At 36.3% G+C, this 20,717-nt stretch overlaps 5 non-coding genes across 5 annotated transcripts; all 5 read right to left on the bottom strand.

The window, feature by feature from the left end:
- Positions 1-5,380: 5,380 nt before the first annotated feature.
- Positions 5,381-5,452, bottom strand: Trnaq-cug (transfer RNA glutamine (anticodon CUG)). Its single transcript has one exon. It is a non-coding gene; the product is annotated as a tRNA-Gln (tRNA).
- Positions 5,453-7,026: 1,574 nt separating this feature from the next.
- Positions 7,027-7,098, bottom strand: Trnaq-uug (transfer RNA glutamine (anticodon UUG)). The gene has a single exon. It is a non-coding gene; the product is annotated as a tRNA-Gln (tRNA).
- A 5,793-nt stretch (positions 7,099-12,891) lies between these two features.
- Positions 12,892-12,963, bottom strand: Trnaq-cug (transfer RNA glutamine (anticodon CUG)). Its single transcript has one exon. It is a non-coding gene; the product is annotated as a tRNA-Gln (tRNA).
- A 1,574-nt stretch (positions 12,964-14,537) lies between these two features.
- Positions 14,538-14,609, bottom strand: Trnaq-uug (transfer RNA glutamine (anticodon UUG)). The gene has a single exon. It is a non-coding gene; the product is annotated as a tRNA-Gln (tRNA).
- A 5,801-nt stretch (positions 14,610-20,410) lies between these two features.
- Positions 20,411-20,482, bottom strand: Trnaq-cug (transfer RNA glutamine (anticodon CUG)). The gene has a single exon. It is a non-coding gene; the product is annotated as a tRNA-Gln (tRNA).
- Between the last annotated feature and the right edge of the window lie 235 nt (positions 20,483-20,717).

Here is a 20,717-nt window from a genome sequence, read left to right as displayed (position 1 = left end):
GACACTAAATATGAAAAGAACTGTAACCCGACTGGGAATATCGTTATTCAATTTTTAGAAGGCAAATGAAGTAGCTTTGTTGTTTAAGGTATAAAGTACATTCTGATTAACTTTTGTAAAAGAAACATCAAAGAAAACGCTGAATGTGGCTCTAAATTAACTGATTATGATAATGGTATCGATTCACATCTGAGAAGTGTAGATACATGTTCATTATTAGAATTTAGTTAAAATTAAACAATGTTACATGTAACTGAGACATCTGAGTTTTTAGTGTAGTTTCCCAATTTCACCCAGTAATATATACTAATCATCTGTAAACAATATTGTCTGATACATAGTTTTTCCTATTTCTTCTATGAAATCCACTAGTAGTACGGAAAAGGCTCTTTTGTCTCATTCAATAACCTATGGGTCCCCGGACACCCATTCTGGCCTCTAACCCTTTGATAAGCTATCCACCACGCGACATATAGATGTTTGGATACTTTTTCTTGATTTTTCTATGACGTCCATATGGCTTTTCGGATGTCTTCCCTGCTCTCATACGTAGAACCCTTGAGTTGGATCTGTATTCAATATATACACTGTACAAAAATGCTCACTTTTCGGAGAATTTATTTTGCGGGCAATAAAATAAGTTCCTTGCTCTTGCTATGAGCAAAAACCCATGAAAATGTTTATATTTTATTTGCTAATTAGTTATATCTGATACATTGACCCTCACAAAACTATTTTATTTATGAACCTGAGATGAAATTCTACATTTGGCCTCTTTCCCTAATGTAATTGTGCCTTCGAACAATGGACAAGGTATATTCCATAATTTAAATGTCTTAATCACTCAGCAAAGAGAGAGAGAGAGAGAGAGAGAGAGAGAGAGAGAGAGATTCACAAGTAAGTTAGTTTCTTCACAGAATAATAGAAACCACTAGCCAATTTCTGACTGCAGTTGTAAGATATCTGAGCAGAAAGTAACAGCTACTTTATAAGTATGCAAGTCAGTTTAATGTGAGTTATAGGCCACCAAGTAGTATTCCTCAGAGAAGACACAAGTCTCGGTTTTAAAAATTAAAGCCACACAAGTACCAGTTTATTACTTTGTGAAAAATGGGTTCATTATGAGAAAATGGCGGCAACCGATGCACCTGCTGGTGAAAGTGTTGTTCCGAAGGCATATGGACAGGACATGCATAGTATAGCCCATAAAACCCCTTAAGCTGGTCATTTGGTGTCAGTAAGACTTATCACAAGATCCTGAATCGTTTTTATTTGCTGAAAATTAAAGTGATGTTTTTCAGTACCTTAGCTCATCTTACACTTGTCAAATGGTAGGAAATCCCAATCAGAAGATATCTAAGGCACATCTGCAACCTATTCCTGCATTTGACCATTTGACAAGCCATCTAATAGAAAAATGGTAGACTCTCGGTTCTTTACCTAACACAAAGTCAAGCAAGCAACACTTGTTGACCATAATGTATGCGTCCTCAAGCTTTTCATAGCCAATTCCTTTAAAGAATATTAAAGCAAAACGTGTTCTAAAAGTTTAGGCAATGTTTTAACACTTGTTTGCCTCCCCAAATCTGTCAGCAAATTTTATGTTTGATTATTTCCAACAACGTATGCAGGAAGTAGACATTCAATAGTTTAATTTTTCTATCTGTCACCCTGAAAGTAATGGGGCTAGCTCAAGACTGTCCGAAAACTCTCTCACCTACCCAGGATACATGTATACCATTATATTGAATCAAACCTTATAAAAGACAGTGATCAGTAAAATCCTGGATTGTATAATTATCGAGTAAGATCAGGAGAGTTTTTTAAAATATATAGTGTATCCCATATTGGTAATTATCACCAAATAAAAGACGCCATGACTACCCTAGGACAGCAAAAGACTGTCCCAAAACACCCTCAACTACCCATGATACATGTAGGCGATTAAATAGAACAAAACCAAATGAAAAGACAGCGATCTGTAAAATTCTACCCTGTATAATTATCGAGCAAGATCATTAGAGTTTATTCTTTTGTTGATACTTGCCGAAGACCATCCCAAAACACACTCATCGACAGCAACATTCATATTACAAAATATCTTTAAAGCTTCTTTCTTAAGTCTTTAATATGACAAAGAGCAGCTGAATAATTACATCCTAAGGGTCCTATCTTTATATTTGCAAAATTCTTGAACCAAATTATTAATTTTAATTGGTTTGATAATGGCAAGAATTACAAAAAAATAAAAGTAAAATCTCCTGTAAAATCTTTTGTCTCTGATTATTTTCAGTTTTAGAGACAAATGTTTTAATGGATGCAAAGTAGTTTTAAAGCTTTTTTTGTTTTTGTTTTTTATATATATAAATACATTCAAAGGTTAAGGTTCCGTACATAAACAATGCAAATTAAGTATTTGAGAACAACTGTACACTAAATCTAATACTTCTAATCGCAAGTAAATACTTTTATCATGATACCAACATGATTTTCCACAGTTTGATTATTTGGGGTTTTTTTTGCGGCAAAATAACACCTGTAAGGAATGATTAATTGTTTTTAATGTCATTTTACCTATAAACTTTTTTATGTGCTATTGATGTTGATCTGAATTATTTTATTTTCGCGGGAGCTTATGTACAATATTATCACAGGAAAAGAAAGACGTCTGTGAGGTGCGTCAAAATGGGTGACGTACAATACAATCCTTACAACCAGGGTTCGTCCGATGAATACTCGTTAAGAAGATTACGAGGGAATATATCATTGTTATTTCTGATCCTTACTTTGCTAAAATAACTAATGTTTCCAAGTAATGAGAGATGACACTAAGAAGTAGATTTCTTAAACTTTGAAGGTAAATACTTCAGTGCGTCAAAACTGGGGTTGAAAAAGATGGACCACCCTGTTGTTGTGGATGCGTTTTTGTTTTCGTAAGGTGCTATAAATCGCTTAGATCTTCGAGAAAGCATATGGTTTTAGAGACGATTAAAACTGTGTTGCTAACGTACACCTTAAAAAAGGGGAGTGAAAGAGTTATCGACATAAAATGAATGCCGTAAAGGAAAAAAATTAGAAATTTAGAGAGACACGAGATGGACAACAAAGACGATACTGATAAAACTTAGTATTTACATTGTTGCAGGACCAAATCTGTATGAAAACAGCAGTTGGAATGATGTAATTGTAAAGTTCAAAAACAGAATATACAAAGTTTGTAGTAACTGACATTGCGTTTGTCATACGACAAACTACGGAATCAATTCAGTTGTCGGCAAATCGCAAGATACAATAACGCAGAAGGAAAGTAGATCGAAAAACTTGCAAGCAACCATTTACAGCTTGCATCAATGAAAATTAGAAAATTCTTGACTAGAATTATGAATGTAGCACTTGCAAGCAGTCATTTACAATAATGCAGAAGGAAAGTAGCACTTACAAACTGCCACGTACAATTTGCATCAATGAAAATACAATATACATTGATAGAATTATGAAAGTATCATTTGCAAGCAGCCATTTACAATAATGCATCATAGAAGATTAGGAAATACACGCATATAATTATTTCGGTAATCCCCCCCCCCATATATGCCTGCCATATTTCCGACAACGTGTGTGTCCGATTTAGATTTTTAACGTAGCTTTAAAACAAATTCAGTCATATCGCTACGATGCCTGCAATGTGGCAGTTTATAGTGATGTCTAGCACTGGGGCATCATGCTGCAGACATGTAGCATGATGTTCCACCCAGACACATTATCCTGACACCAGGCCGAACAGTCCTAAAACTAACCTCTTAATGCTGTGCGACTAGCGAGGCAGCTGTTAGTACCTTTTTTGTAAGTCTTTGGTATGATGTGGCCGGGGATCAAACCCACGATCTCCCGCATCCGAGGCGGGCGCTCTAACCACTAGGCCACTGGAGCGGTTCGACAACGCAAGCTTTCAATTTCTAGGTTATCCTTGTCCTTTGACGATAAGTGAACAATTAAGAAAACAAAGTCGTAATTACAAAATTTCTAAGTGCAAAAATCGTAATGTAGTTGAAGAGGATTTAGATAATATATAGTTATAAGTACGAATTACTGAGTTGTAAGTAAGGGGCTGTAAGTCGCTTCTTCTTCTTCTGTACATTCGCCTCCTGTTCCACATGAAACTTTGAGAAAAGTATTTGAATAAAAATCAAAAAGCTAGGTTCCACCGAGATTTGAACTCGGATTGCTGGATTCAAAGTCCAGAGTGCTAACCATTACACCATGGAACCTATAGGTTACAACGGGTCATCTTCTCAAAACTTATTAGTAGGTTGTAGTATATGCGTATTCTTTACTGTTTTGCTAAAACATGTGCATGAGGTAGTAGGAGCGAGGCGATAATACTCAATAGGAAGAGAGCTATTCCAGTATCCAATGGCAAGGACATGCGCAAACCACAATATGTATGTGTGTGACGGGTTCGCACACACTGGCTGCTGAATGGAAAAGTAAAAATAAATATACACACATTTGGCGGGAAACGCTTTACAACGCAGGTTTGTTCTTTTCCTATCACCATCATATACGTGAATCAGAGGAATAATTTAGCGGTGAGTACCCTGTGGACACCAACTTTTGGTGTCCGCAATATAAAATGTTTCCATCAAGAAGGTTTATGCTTTGAATCCGTGTCCATAAATTGGAATACACAGAGTGAGAGAGAGAGAGAGAGAGAGAGAGAGAGAGAGAGAGAGAGAGAGAGAACAACTATAAAAGAAAAAGATCATATTTGTATAACAACAATGTGATCGTAAAGTGTACCTCTTAACACTTTGCACATTAGTGACATTTATAATAAATGTGTACGAATACAGTTTCTAAGGTATCGAGTGCTGGTCAGTATCAGTGTTGTCATGGTAGAGGTCACATTATTTAAAATCGATATCGACTAATACATGCATATATTGATAATGAAACACATATAGTGCAGTGTAATTGACTCCTCGCCTAGAAAAGTGAGAAAGAGGTAACGGTCCGCAGCCAATATCAAGATATAAAGGAAATGTGTTTACGTTGCGCAATTCTTTAAATGCAATTAATAAATCAAAGTCGAAATTACAAGATATCTTTGTTTTCAAATCGTAATGTAGTTGCAAAGAATTTGCGAGATTGCCCTTTTTAAGTGCGAATTATTGAATTGTCAGCAAGGAGCACTAGGTTGCAACTCTATTGCGAAACTAGATTCATATTTCGCACTAACCCATTTCCAAGCAATACTGTATGTCGTTAAATAGGTACATACAATGTATCCTCTCATACTCGCTTCTACTATTGTACATTTGTCTTCTGTTCGACATAAAACTTTAAGAAAAGGTATTTTTAGGATTAAAAAGATAAACTTAGGTTCCACCGAGATTTGAACTCGGATTGCTGGATTCAGAGTCCAGAGTGCTAACCATTACACCATGGAACCTATCGATGATACAGGGTCATATTCCAAAAGTTCTAAATATGTCATCATTTAACCATCAAGGCGATATTTCTTCTATATTCCTGTCTACGTGAAAACCTCAGAGTCTGGGACTCTGTCTTGAAATCATATCCAGATGAGTTTCTTTAGGAAGCCCATTGAAAATGACATTATTTTATTGATGGAATTTAAGTCCTTTTACCGTCTTGAGTTTGGAACACTCATTACTAAAATTCGCACCTGACTCTTTGGTGCGGAATTGAAAGCACATGTTTCAAACACATACTGGTCCAGAAAATGCCGCGGCTCATATCCTTTCATCTGCACAAAAGCTGACATCCAGATTTCATCTATACCGATAAATATAGGTTTCATCTATACTTATAAATGTAGGTTTGATTATGAGCACTCACAATCTTTAAGTTGTTGAATTTTAAATATCATGGTGTTTACATAGGTTTACTATGGGAACTGAATTAGTACCGTGAGTTTTGTGGACTGAACACATTTGCTCGTGAGATGCCACAGGCCACTCTTGCTTTGGCAATTCTGGCATTTGTCTCATCATCGCTTTGGACTGCACGCGACTGCTACTGCCAAGACAGGTGATCTTGTCCACTGCCAGGTGGGTTTGGCCATTCACGGTGATGGTATCCTCTTGGTAACCAAAACAATAATTTCCTTTAACTTCGTCTTCGGCTGTAGTCTCCTCAGATTGAAAAACAATCCGGCCCACCGGCATCTGATATCGATATCATTGTCCTTACAATATGGAGCGCTGGGCGATATCGGTACCGTAATGGCAAAAGATCACGTGATAACCAGCAGGCCGCGCCTTTTAAATTCTCAATTTCGAGGTCAATCCTATTGATCACACCTTGGAATATATGCCGATAACTGCAGTCGGATCACCTCACCTGTTTGCGAAAGAAGGATTGTCCGAAAAATTGCGAATGCATCTAACTACTTTTTCATTCGTAAGCTCTAGGTCAATCGTACAGTCATTATCTTCGTAGAAACTGTCGAGGTAGTCCGAATAGATCAGGGTTTATTTGTTGTTTCCGAGACATTTTCAGCGAACAAAATTAAACATTTTTTTGTAAATTACTGCGAAGACTTGAAAAATCCGAGGAAATATGGAAAGGTCGTTGAAAAATCCAATGACGTATGGTGAGGTCGTTGAAAAATCCAAGGGCGTACGGAAATTTCTTTGAAAAATCCAAGGGCTATGGAAAGGTCTATATATGTATGAACAAACAACCATGTACAGCGATTAACTGACACTTACATAGAGACAGAGCTGATGATCCTCCGACAATATGAAGAAATTGTCATACTTCATTTTAGCATCGAGCTTGTTTTATTTTGAATTTGTAACTCAACAATTGTGACAATTTATTCATACTTTGTTGAACTAACCGGTTTTCAAACTATGTTGTATGACGAAATAGACACACATAGGGATCATATTCGCTTCAATTTGCATACACCCACCTCATCTTTCGCATTAGGATTTACAAAAATAAAATAAAGTCTTTAAATTAATGTAAATAAGAAAGAACTTAAAATAATATTCAAGGTTCCACCGAGATTTGAACTCGGATCGCTGGATTCAAAGTCCAGAGTGCTAACCATTACACCATGGAACCATTGTAGCATGTTTCGACAAGACACTTGTAAAAAGTGTCTCCACTGTTCTACGCCAAGTTCTGACAGCGGCCATTTAGGGGCTATGTTCTGATGACTTATGTTATTAGCAAAATCGCTAATTTTACCAGCCAACCAGATGAAGTCTTACACCTTCGCGTTTCGGAGACTGTGCGGTGTGCTAAAGATCGTCGTGGTGGGCCGAAAGATTGGAAATTTAAAATTTCTGAAAGCTGCATTTCCATTGGCTAATTCCAAAATTAGTAGAATATGACCTCTTAGAGGTCGCTCTCAGATCTTCACGTGAGACAGAGGAGATTTGAATTTAATCAGATTGCCCCAGGCTTCTATCTATCAGTGTACATAGTTGCCTTATCTTATGTACACAGGAAGTGTAAATGTGCAGTGGGAACACGTCACGAGTTGTAATTATATTGACACTAAATATGAAAAGAACTGTAACCCGACTGGGAATATCGTTATTCAATTTTTAGAAGGCAAATGAAGTAGCTTTGTTGTTTAAGGTATAAAGTACATTCTGATTAACTTTTGTAAAAGAAACATCAAAGAAAACGCTGAATGTGGCTCTAAATTAACTGATTATGATAATGGTATCGATTCACATCTGAGAAGTGTAGATACATGTTCATTATTAGAATTTAGTTAAAATTAAACAATGTTACATGTAACTGAGACATCTGAGTTTTTAGTGTAGTTTCCCAATTTCACCCAGTAATATATACTAATCATCTGTAAACAATATTGTCTGATACATAGTTTTTCCTATTTCTTCTATGAAATCCACTAGTAGTACGGAAAAGGCTCTTTTGTCTCATTCAATAACCTATGGGTCCCCGGACACCCATTCTGGCCTCTAACCCTTTGATAAGCTATCCACCACGCGACATATAGATGTTTGGATACTTTTTCTTGATTTTTCTATGACGTCCATATGGCTTTTCGGATGTCTTCCCTGCTCTCATACGTAGAACCCTTGAGTTGGATCTGTATTCAATATATACACTGTACAAAAATGCTCACTTTTCGGAGAATTTATTTTGCGGGCAATAAAATAAGTTCCTTGCTCTTGCTATGAGCAAAAACCCATGAAAATGTTTATATTTTATTTGCTAATTAGTTATATCTGATACATTGACCCTCACAAAACTATTTTATTTATGAACCTGAGATGAAATTCTACATTTGGCCTCTTTCCCTAATGTAATTGTGCCTTCGAACAATGGACAAGGTATATTCCATAATTTAAATGTCTTAATCACTCAGCAAAGAGAGAGAGAGAGAGAGAGAGAGAGAGAGATTCACAAGTAAGTTAGTTTCTTCACAGAATAATAGAAACCACTAGCCAATTTCTGACTGCAGTTGTAAGATATCTGAGCAGAAAGTAACAGCTACTTTATAAGTATGCAAGTCAGTTTAATGTGAGTTATAGGCCACCAAGTAGTATTCCTCAGAGAAGACACAAGTCTCGGTTTTAAAACTTAAAGCCACACAAGTACCAGTTTATTACTTTGTGAAAAATGGGTTCATTATGAGAAAATGGCGGCAACCGATGCACCTGCTGGTGAAAGTGTTGTTCCGAAGGCATATGGACAGGACATGCATAGTATAGCCCATAAAACCCCTTAAGCTGGTCATTTGGTGTCAGTAAGACTTATCACAAGATCCTGAATCGTTTTTATTTGCTGAAAATTAAAGTGATGTTTTTCAGTACCTTAGCTCATCTTACACTTGTCAAATGGTAGGAAATCCCAATCAGAAGATATCTAAGGCACATCTGCAACCTATTCCTGCATTTGACCATTTGACAAGCCATCTAATAGAAAAATGGTAGACTCTCGGTTCTTTACCTAACACAAAGTCAAGCAAGCAACACTTGTTGACCATAATGTATGCGTCCTCAAGCTTTTCATAGCCAATTCCTTTAAAGAATATTAAAGCAAAACGTGTTCTAAAAGTTTAGGCAATGTTTTAACACTTGTTTGCCTCCCCAAATCTGTCAGCAAATTTTATGTTTGATTATTTCCAACAACGTATGCAGGAAGTAGACATTCAATAGTTTAATTTTTCTATCTGTCACCCTGAAAGTAATGGGGCTAGCTCAAGACTGTCCGAAAACTCTCTCACCTACCCAGGATACATGTATACCATTATATTGAATCAAACCTTATAAAAGACAGTGATCAGTAAAATCCTGGATTGTATAATTATCGAGTAAGATCAGGAGAGTTTTTTAAAATATATAGTGTATCCCATATTGGTAATTATCACCAAATAAAAGACGCCATGACTACCCTAGGACAGCAAAAGACTGTCCCAAAACACCCTCAACTACCCATGATACATGTAGGCGATTAAATAGAACAAAACCAAATGAAAAGACAGCGATCTGTAAAATTCTACCCTGTATAATTATCGAGCAAGATCATTAGAGTTTATTCTTTTGTTGATACTTGCCGAAGACCATCCCAAAACACACTCATCGACAGCAACATTCATATTACAAAATATCTTTAAAGCTTCTTTCTTAAGTCTTTAATATGACAAAGAGCAGCTGAATAATTACATCCTAAGGGTCCTATCTTTATATTTGCAAAATTCTTGAACCAAATTATTAATTTTAATTGGTTTGATAATGGCAAGAATTACAAAAAAATAAAAGTAAAATCTCCTGTAAAATCTTTTGTCTCTGATTATTTTCAGTTTTAGAGACAAATGTTTTAATGGATGCAAAGTAGTTTCAAAGCTTTTTTTGTTTTTGTTTTTTATATATATAAATACATTCAAAGGTTAAGGTTCCGTACATAAACAATGCAAATTAAGTATTTGAGAACAACTGTACACTAAATCTAATACTTCTAATCGCAAGTAAATACTTTTATCATGATACCAACATGATTTTCCACAGTTTGATTATTTGGGTTTTTTTTTGCGGCAAAATAACACCTGTAAGGAATGATTAATTGTTTTTAATGTCATTTTACCTATAAACTTTTTTATGTGCTATTGATGTTGATCTGAATTATTTTATTTTCGCGGGAGCTTATGTACAATATTATCACAGGAAAAGAAAGACGTCTGTGAGGTGCGTCAAAATGGGTGACGTACAATACAATCCTTACAACCAGGGTTCGTCCGATGAATACTCGTTAAGAAGATTACGAGGGAATATATCATTGTTATTTCTGATCCTTACTTTGCTAAAATAACTAATGTTTCCAAGTAATGAGAGATGACACTAAGAAGTAGATTTCTTAAACTTTGAAGGTAAATACTTCAGTGCGTCAAAACTGGGGTTGAAAAAGATGGACCACCCTGTTGTTGTGGATGCGTTTTTGTTTTCGTAAGGTGCTATAAATCGCTTAGATCTTCGAGAAAGCATATGGTTTTAGAGACGATTAAAACTGTGTTGCTAACGTACACCTTAAAAAAGGGGAGTGAAAGAGTTATCGACATAAAATGAATGCCGTAAAGGAAAAAAATTAGAAATTTAGAGAGACACGAGATGGACAACAAAGACGATACTGATAAAACTTAGTATTTACATTGTTGCAGGACCAAATCTGTATGAAAACAGCAGTTGGAATGATGTAATTGTAAAGTTCAAAAACAGAATATACAAAGTTTGTAGTAACTGACATTGCGTTTGTCATACGACAAACTACGGAATCAATTCAGTTGTCGGCAAATCGCAAGATACAATAACGCAGAAGGAAAGTAGATCGAAAAACTTGCAAGCAACCATTTACAGCTTGCATCAATGAAAATTAAAAAATTCTTGACTAGAATTATGAATGTAGCACTTGCAAGCAGTCATTTACAATAATGCAGAAGGAAAGTAGCACTTACAAACTGCCACGTACAATTTGCATCAATGAAAATACAATATACATTGATAGAATTATGAAAGTATCATTTGCAAGCAGCCATTTACAATAATGCATCATAGAAGATTAGGAAATACACGCATATAATTATTTCGGTAATCCCCCCCCCATATATGCCTGCCATATTTCCGACAACGTGTGTGTCCGATTTAGATTTTTAACGTAGCTTTAAAACAAATTCAGTCATATCGCTACGATGCCTGCAATGTGGCAGTTTATAGTGATGTCTAGCACTGGGGCATCATGCTGCAGACATGTAGCATGATGTTCCACCCAGACACATTATCCTGACACCAGGCCGAACAGTCCTAAAACTAACCTCTTAATGCTGTGCGACTAGCGAGGCAGCTGTTAGTACCTTTTTTGTAAGTCTTTGGTATGATGTGGCCGGGGATCAAACCCACGATCTCCCGCATCCGAGGCGGGCGCTCTAACCACTAGGCCACTGGAGCGGTTCGACAACGCAAGCTTTCAATTTCTAGGTTATCCTTGTCCTTTGACGATAAGTGAACAATTAAGAAAACAAAGTCGTAATTACAAAATTTCTAAGTGCAAAAATCGTAATGTAGTTGAAGAGGATTTAGATAATATATAGTTATAAGTACGAATTACTGAGTTGTAAGTAAGGGGCTGTAAGTCGCTTCTTCTTCTTCTGTACATTCGCCTCCTGTTCCACATGAAACTTTGAGAAAAGTATTTGAATAAAAATCAAAAAGCTAGGTTCCACCGAGATTTGAACTCGGATTGCTGGATTCAAAGTCCAGAGTGCTAACCATTACACCATGGAACCTATAGGTTACAACGGGTCATCTTCTCAAAACTTATTAGTAGGTTGTAGTATATGCGTATTCTTTACTGTTTTGCTAAAACATGTGCATGAGGTAGTAGGAGCGAGGCGATAATACTCAATAGGAAGAGAGCTATTCCAGTATCCAATGGCAAGGACATGCGCAAACCACAATATGTATGTGTGTGACGGGTTCGCACACACTGGCTGCTGAATGGAAAAGTAAAAATAAATATACACACATTTGGCGGGAAACGCTTTACAACGCAGGTTTGTTCTTTTCCTATCACCATCATATACGTGAATCAGAGGAATAATTTAGCGGTGAGTACCCTGTGGACACCAACTTTTGGTGTCCGCAATATAAAATGTTTCCATCAAGAAGGTTTATGCTTTGAATCCGTGTCCATAAATTGGAATACACAGAGTGAGAGAGAGAGAGAGAGAGAGAGAGAGAGAGAGAGAACAACTATAAAAGAAAAAGATCATATTTGTATAACAACAATGTGATCGTAAAGTGTACCTCTTAACACTTTGCACATTAGTGACATTTATAATAAATGTGTACGAATACAGTTTCTAAGGTATCGAGTGCTGGTCAGTATCAGTGTTGTCATGGTAGAGGTCACATTATTTAAAATCGATATCGACTAATACATGCATATATTGATAATGAAACACATATAGTGCAGTGTAATTGACTCCTCGCCTAGAAAAGTGAGAAAGAGGTAACGGTCCGCAGCCAATATCAAGATATAAAGGAAATGTGTTTACGTTGCGCAATTCTTTAAATGCAATTAATAAATCAAAGTCGAAATTACAAGATATCTTTGTTTTCAAATCGTAATGTAGTTGCAAAGAATTTGCGAGATTGCCCTTTTTAAGTGCGAATTATTGAATTGTCAGCAAGGAGCACTAGGTTGCAACTCTATTGCGAAACTAGATTCATATTTCGCACTAACCCATTTCCAAGCAATACTGTATGTCGTTAAATAGGTACATACAATGTATCCTCTCATACTCGCTTCTACTATTGTACATTTGTCTTCTGTTCGACATAAAACTTTAAGAAAAGGTATTTTTAGGATTAAAAAGATAAACTTAGGTTCCACCGAGATTTGAACTCGGATTGCTGGATTCAGAGTCCAGAGTGCTAACCATTACACCATGGAACCTATCGATGATACAGGGTCATATTCCAAAAGTTCTAAATATGTCATCATTTAACCATCAAGGCGATATTTCTTCTATATTCCTGTCTACGTGAAAACCTCAGAGTCTGGGACTCTGTCTTGAAATCATATCCAGATGAGTTTCTTTAGGAAGCCCATTGAAAATGACATTATTTTATTGATGGAATTTAAGTCCTTTTACCGTCTTGAGTTTGGAACACTCATTACTAAAATTCGCACCTGACTCTTTGGTGCGGAATTGAAAGCACATGTTTCAAACACATACTGGTCCAGAAAATGCCGCGGCTCATATCCTTTCATCTGCACAAAAGCTGACATCCAGATTTCATCTATACCGATAAATATAGGTTTCATCTATACTTATAAATGTAGGTTTGATTATGAGCACTCACAATCTTTAAGTTGTTGAATTTTAAATATCATGGTGTTTACATAGGTTTACTATGGAACTGAATTAGTACCGTGAGCTTTTGTGGACTGAACACATTTGCTCGTGAGATGCCACAGGCCACTCTTGCTTTGGCAATTCTGGCATTTGTCTCATCATCGCTTTGGACTGCACGCGACTGCTACTGCCAAGACAGGTGATCTTGTCCACTGCCAGGTGGGTTTGGCCATTCACGGTGATGGTATCCTCTTGGTAACCAAAACAATAATTTCCTTTAACTTCGTCTTCGGCTGTAGTCTCCTCAGATTGAAAAACAATCCGGCCCACCGGCATCTGATATCGATATCATTGTCCTTACAATATGGAGCGCTGGGCGATATCGGTACCGTAATGGCAAAAGATCACGTGATAACCAGCAGGCCGCGCCTTTTAAATTCTCAATTTCGAGGTCAATCCTATTGATCACACCTTGGAATATATGCCGATAACTGCAGTCGGATCACCTCACCTGTTTGCGAAAGAAGGATTGTCCGAAAAATTGCGAATGCATCTAACTACTTTTTCATTCGTAAGCTCTAGGTCAATCGTACAGTCATTATCTTCGTAGAAACTGTCGAGGTAGTCCGAATAGATCAGGGTTTATTTGTTGTTTCCGAGACATTTTCAGCGAACAAAATTAAACATTTTTTTGTAAATTACTGCGAAGACTTGAAAAATCCGAGGAAATATGGAAAGGTCGTTGAAAAATCCAATGACGTATGGTGAGGTCGTTGAAAAATCCAAGGGCGTACGGAAATTTCTTTGAAAAATCCAAGGGCTATGGAAAGGTCTATATATGTATGAACAAACAACCATGTACAGCGATTAACTGACACTTACATAGAGACAGAGCTGATGATCCTCCGACAATATGAAGAAATTGTCATACTTCATTTTAGCATCGAGCTTGTTTTATTTTGAATTTGTAACTCAACAATTGTGACAATTTATTCATACTTTGTTGAACTAACCGGTTTTCAAACTATGTTGTATGACGAAATAGACACACATAGGGATCATATTCGCTTCAATTTGCATACACCCACCTCATCTTTCGCATTAGGATTTACAAAAATAAAATAAAGTCTTTAAATTAATGTAAATAAGAAAGAACTTAAAATAATATTCAAGGTTCCACCGAGATTTGAACTCGGATCGCTGGATTCAAAGTCCAGAGTGCTAACCATTACACCATGGAACCATTGTAGCATGTTTCGACAAGACACTTGTAAAAAGTGTCTCCACTGTTCTACGCCAAGTTCTGACAGCGGCCATTTAGGGGCTATGTTCTGATGACTTATGTTATTAGCAAAATCGCTAATTTTACCAGCCAACCAGATGAAGTCTTACACCTTCGCGTTTCGGAGACTGTGCGGTGTGCTAAAGATCGTCGTGGTGGGCCGAAAGATTGGAAATTTAAAATTTCTGAAAGCTGCATTTCCATTGGCTAATTCCAAAATTAGTAGAATATGACCTCTTAGAGGTCGCTCTCAGATCTTCACGTGAGACAGAGGAGATTTGAATTTAATCAGATTGCCCCAGGCTTCTATCTATCAGTGTACATAGTTGCCTTATCTTATGTACACAGGAAGTGTAAATGTGCAGTGGGAACACGTCACGAGTTGTAATTATATTGACACTAAATATGAAAAGAACTGTAACCCGACTGGGAATATCGTTATTCAATTTTTAGAAGGCAAATGAAGTAGCTTTGTTGTTTAAGGTATAAAGTACATTCTGATTAACTTTTGTAAAAGAAACATCAAAGAAAACGCTGAATGTGGCTCTAAATTAACTGATTATGATAATGGTATCGATTCACATCTGAGAAGTGTAGATACATGTTCATTATTAGAATTTAGTTAAAATTAAACAATGTTACATGTAACTGAGACATCTGAGTTTTTAGTGTAGTTTCCCAATTTCACCCAGTAATATATACTAATCATCTGTAAACAATATTGTCTGATACATAGTTTTTCCTATTTCTTCTATGAAATCCACTAGTAGTACGGAAAAGGCTCTTTTGTCTCATTCAATAACCTATGGGTCCCCGGACACCCATTCTGGCCTCTAACCCTTTGATAAGCTATCCACCACGCGACATATAGATGTTTGGATACTTTTTCTTGATTTTTCTATGACGTCCATATGGCTTTTCGGATGTCTTCCCTGCTCTCATACGTAGAACCCTTGAGTTGGATCTGTATTCAATATATACACTGTACAAAAATGCTCACTTTTCGGAGAATTTATTTTGCGGGCAATAAAATAAGTTCCTTGCTCTTGCTATGAGCAAAAACCCATGAAAATGTTTATATTTTATTTGCTAATTAGTTATATCTGATACATTGACCCTCACAAAACTATTTTATTTATGAACCTGAGATGAAATTCTACATTTGGCCTCTTTCCCTAATGTAATTGTGCCTTCGAACAATGGACAAGGTATATTCCATAATTTAAATGTCTTAATCACTCAGCAAAGAGAGAGAGAGAGAGAGAGAGAGAGAGAGATTCACAAGTAAGTTAGTTTCTTCACAGAATAATAGAAACCACTAGCCAATTTCTGACTGCAGTTGTAAGATATCTGAGCAGAAAGTAACAGCTACTTTATAAGTATGCAAGTCAGTTTAATGTGAGTTATAGGCCACCAAGTAGTATTCCTCAGAGAAGACACAAGTCTCGGTTTTAAAACTTAAAGCCACACAAGTACCAGTTTATTACTTTGTGAAAAATGGGTTCATTATGAGAAAATGGCGGCAACCGATGCACCTGCTGGTGAAAGTGTTGTTCCGAAGGCATATGGACAGGACATGCATAGTATAGCCCATAAAACCCCTTAAGCTGGTCATTTGGTGTCAGTAAGACTTATCACAAGATCCTGAATCGTTTTTATTTGCTGAAAATTAAAGTGATGTTTTTCAGTACCTTAGCTCATCTTACACTTGTCAAATGGTAGGAAATCCCAATCAGAAGATATCTAAGGCACATCTGCAACCTATTCCTGCATTTGACCATTTGACAAGCCATCTAATAGAAAAATGGTAGACTCTCGGTTCTTTACCTAACACAAAGTCAAGCAAGCAACACTTGTTGACCATAATGTATGCGTCCTCAAGCTTTTCATAGCCAATTCCTTTAAAGAATATTAAAGCAAAACGTGTTCTAAAAGTTTAGGCAATGTTTTAACACTTGTTTGCCTCCCCAAATCTGTCAGCAAATTTTATGTTTGATTATTTCCAACAACGTATGCAGGAAGTAGACATTCAATAGTTTAATTTTTCTATCTGTCACCCTGAAAGTAATGGGGCTAGCTCAAGACTGTCCGAAAACTCTCTCACCTACCCAGGATACATGTATACCATTATATTGAATCAAACCTTATAAAAGACAGTGATCAGTAAAATCCTGGATTGTATAATTATCGAGTAAGATCAGGAGAGTTTTTTAAAATATATAGTGTATCCCATATTGGTAATTATCACCAAATAAAAGACGCCATGACTACCCTAGGACAGCAAAAGACTGTCCCAAAACACCCTCAACTACCCATGATACATGTAGGCGATTAAATAGAACAAAACCAAATGAAAAGACAGCGATCTGTAAAATTCTACCCTGTATAATTATCGAGCAAGATCATTAGAGTTTATTCTTTTGTTGATACTTGCCGAAGACCATCCCAAAACACACTCATCGACAGCAACATTCATATTACAAAATATCTTTAAAGCTTCTTTCTTAAGTCTTTAATATGACAAAGAGCAGCTGAATAATTACATCCTAAGGGTCCTATCTTTATATTTGCAAAATTCTTGAACCAAATTATTAATTTTAATTGGTTTGATAATGGCAAGAATTACAAAAAAATAAAAGTAAAATCTCCTGTAAAATCTTTTGTCTCTGATTATTTTCAGTTTTAGAGACAAATGTTTTAATGGATGCAAAGTAGTTTCAAAGCTTGTTTTGTTTTTGTTTTTTATATATATAAATACATTCAAAGGTTAAGGTTCCGTACATAAACAATGCAAATTAAGTATTTGAGAACAACTGTACACTAAATCTAATACTTCTAATCGCAAGTAAATACTTTTATCATGATACCAACATGATTTTCCACAGTTTGATTATTTGGGTTTTTTTTGCGGCAAAATAACACCTGTAAGGAATGATTAATTGTTTTTAATGTCATTTTACCTATAAACTTTTTTATGTGCTATTGATGTTGATCTGAATTATTTTATTTTCGCGGGAGCTTATGTACAATATTATCACAGGAAAAGAAAGACGTCTGTGAGGTGCTTCAAAATGGGTGACGTACAATACAATCCTTACAACCAGGGTTCGTCCGATGAATACTCGTTAAGAAGATTACGAGGGAATATATCATTGTTATTTCTGATCCTTACTTTGCTAAAATAACTAATGTTTCCAAGTAATGAGAGATGACACTAAGAAGTAGATTTCTTAAACTTTGAAGGTAAATACTTCAGTGCGTCAAAACTGGGGTTGAAAAAGATGGACCACCCTGTTGTTGTGGATGCGTTTTTGTTTTCGTAAGGTGCTATAAATCGCTTAGATCTTCGAGAAAGCATATGGTTTTAGAGACGATTAAAACTGTGTTGCTAACGTACACCTTAAAAAAGGGGAGTGAAAGAGTTATCGACATAAAATGAATGCCGTAAAGGAAAAAAATTAGAAATTTAGAGAGACACGAGATGGACAACAAAGACGATACTGATAAAACTTAGTATTTACATTGTTGCAGGACCAAATCTGTATGAAAACAGCAGTTGGAATGATGTAATTGTAAAGTTCAAAAACAGAATATACAAAGTTTGTAGTAACTGACATTGCGTTTGTCATACGACAAACTACGGAATCAATTCAGTTGTCGGCAAATCGCAAGATACAATAACGCAGAAGGAAAGTAGATCGAAAAACTTGCAAGCAACCATTTACAGCTTGCATCAATGAAAATTAAAAAATTCTTGACTAGAATTATGAATGTAGCACTTGCAAGCAGTCATTTACAATAATGCAGAAGGAAAGTAGCACTTACAAACTGCCACGTACAATTTGCATCAATGAAAATACAATATACATTGATAGAATTATGAAAGTATCATTTGCAAGCAGCCATTTACAATAATGCATCATAGAAGATTAGGAAATACACGCATATAATTATTTCGGTAATCCCCCCCCCCATATATGCCTGCCATATTTCCGACAACGTGTGTGTCCGATTTAGATTTTTAACGTAGCTTTAAAACAAATTCAGTCATATCGCTACGATGCCTGCAATGTGGCAGTTTATAGTGATGTCTAGCACTGGGGCATCATGCTGCAGACATGTAGCATGATGTTCCACCCAGACACATTATCCTGACACCAGGCCGAACAGTCCTAAAACTAACCTCTTAATGCTGTGCGACTAGCGAGGCAGCTGTTAGTACCTTTTTTGTAAGTCTTTGGTATGATGTGGCCGGGGATCAAACCCACGATCTCCCGCATCCGAGGCGGGCGCTCTAACCACTAGGCCACTGGAGCGGTTCGACAACGCAAGCTTTCAATTTCTAGGTTATCCTTGTCCTTTGACGATAAGTGAACAATTAAGAAAACAAAGTCGTAATTACAAAATTTCTAAGTGCAAAAATCGTAATGTAGTTGAAGAGGATTTAGATAATATATAGTTATAAGTACGAATTACTGAGTTGTAAGTAAGGGGCTGTAAGTCGCTTCTTCTTCTTCTGTACATTCGCCTCCTGTTCCACATGAAACTTTGAGAAAAGTATTTGAATAAAAATCAAAAAGCTAGGTTCCACCGAGATTTGAACTCGGATTGCTGGATTCAAAGTCCAGAGTGCTAACCATTACACCATGGAACCTATAGGTTACAACGGGTCATCTTCTCAAAACTTATTAGTAGGTTGTAGTATATGCGTATTCTTTACTGTTTTGCTAAAACATGTGCATGAGGTAGTAGGAGCGAGGCGATAATACTCAATAGGAAGAGAGCTATTCCAGTATCCAATGGCAAGGACATGCGCAAACCACAATATGTATGTGTGTGACGGGTTCGCACACACTGGCTGCTGAATGGAAAAGTAAAAATAAATATACACACATTTGGCGGGAAACGCTTTACAACGCAGGTTTGTTCTTTTCCTATCACCATCATATACGTGAATCAGAGGAATAATTTAGCGGTGAGTACCCTGTGGACACCAACTTTTGGTGTCCGCAATATAAAATGTTTCCATCAAGAAGGTTTATGCTTTGAATCCGTGTCCATAAATTGGAATACACAGAGTGAGAGAGAGAGAGAGAGAGAGAGAGAGAGAGAGAGAGAGAGAGAACAACTATAAAAGAAAAAGATCATATTTGTATAACAACAATGTGATCGTAAAGTGTACCTCTTAACACTTTGCACATTAGTGACATTTATAATAAATGTGTACGAATACAGTTTCTAAGGTATCGAGTGCTGGTCAGTATCAGTGTTGTCATGGTAGAGGTCACATTATTTAAAATCGATATCGACTAATACATGCATATATTGATAATGAAACACATATAGTGCAGTGTAATTGACTCCTCGCCTAGAAAAGTGAGAAAGAGGTAACGGTCCGCAGCCAATATCAAGATATAAAGGAAATGTGTTTACGTTGCGCAATTCTTTAAATGCAATTAATAAATCAAAGTCGAAATTACAAGATATCTTTGTTTTCAAATCGTAATGTAGTTGCAAAGAATTTGCGAGATTGCCCTTTTTAAGTGCGAATTATTGAATTGTCAGCAAGGAGCACTAGGTTGCAACTCTATTGCGAAACTAGATTCATATTTCGCACTAACCCATTTCCAAGCAATACTGTATGTCGTTAAATAGGTACATACAATGTATCCTCTCATACTCGCTTCTACTATTGTACATTTGTCTTCTGTTCGACATAAAACTTTAAGAAAAGGTATTTTTAGGATTAAAAAGATAAACTTAGGTTCCACCGAGATTTGAACTCGGATTGCTGGATTCAGAGTCCAGAGTGCTAACCATTACACCATGGAACCTATCGATGATACAGGGTCATATTCCAAAAGTTCTAAATATGTCATCATTTAACCATCAAGGCGATATTTCTTCTATATTCCTGTCTACGTGAAAACCTCAGAGTCTGGGACTCTGTCTTGAAATCATATCCAGATGAGTTTCTTTAGGAAGCCCATTGAAAATGACATTATTTTATTGATGGAATTTAAGTCCTTTTACCGTCTTGAGTTTGGAACACTCATTACTAAAATTCGC

Source organism: Sinohyriopsis cumingii, chromosome 17, assembly GCF_028554795.1.
Source record: "Sinohyriopsis cumingii isolate HCF-2022 chromosome 17, ASM2855479v2, whole genome shotgun sequence".
Classification (NCBI taxonomy): domain Eukaryota; kingdom Metazoa; phylum Mollusca; class Bivalvia; order Unionida; family Unionidae; genus Sinohyriopsis; species Sinohyriopsis cumingii.
This window is presented reverse-complemented; position numbering and strand designations above follow the sequence as displayed.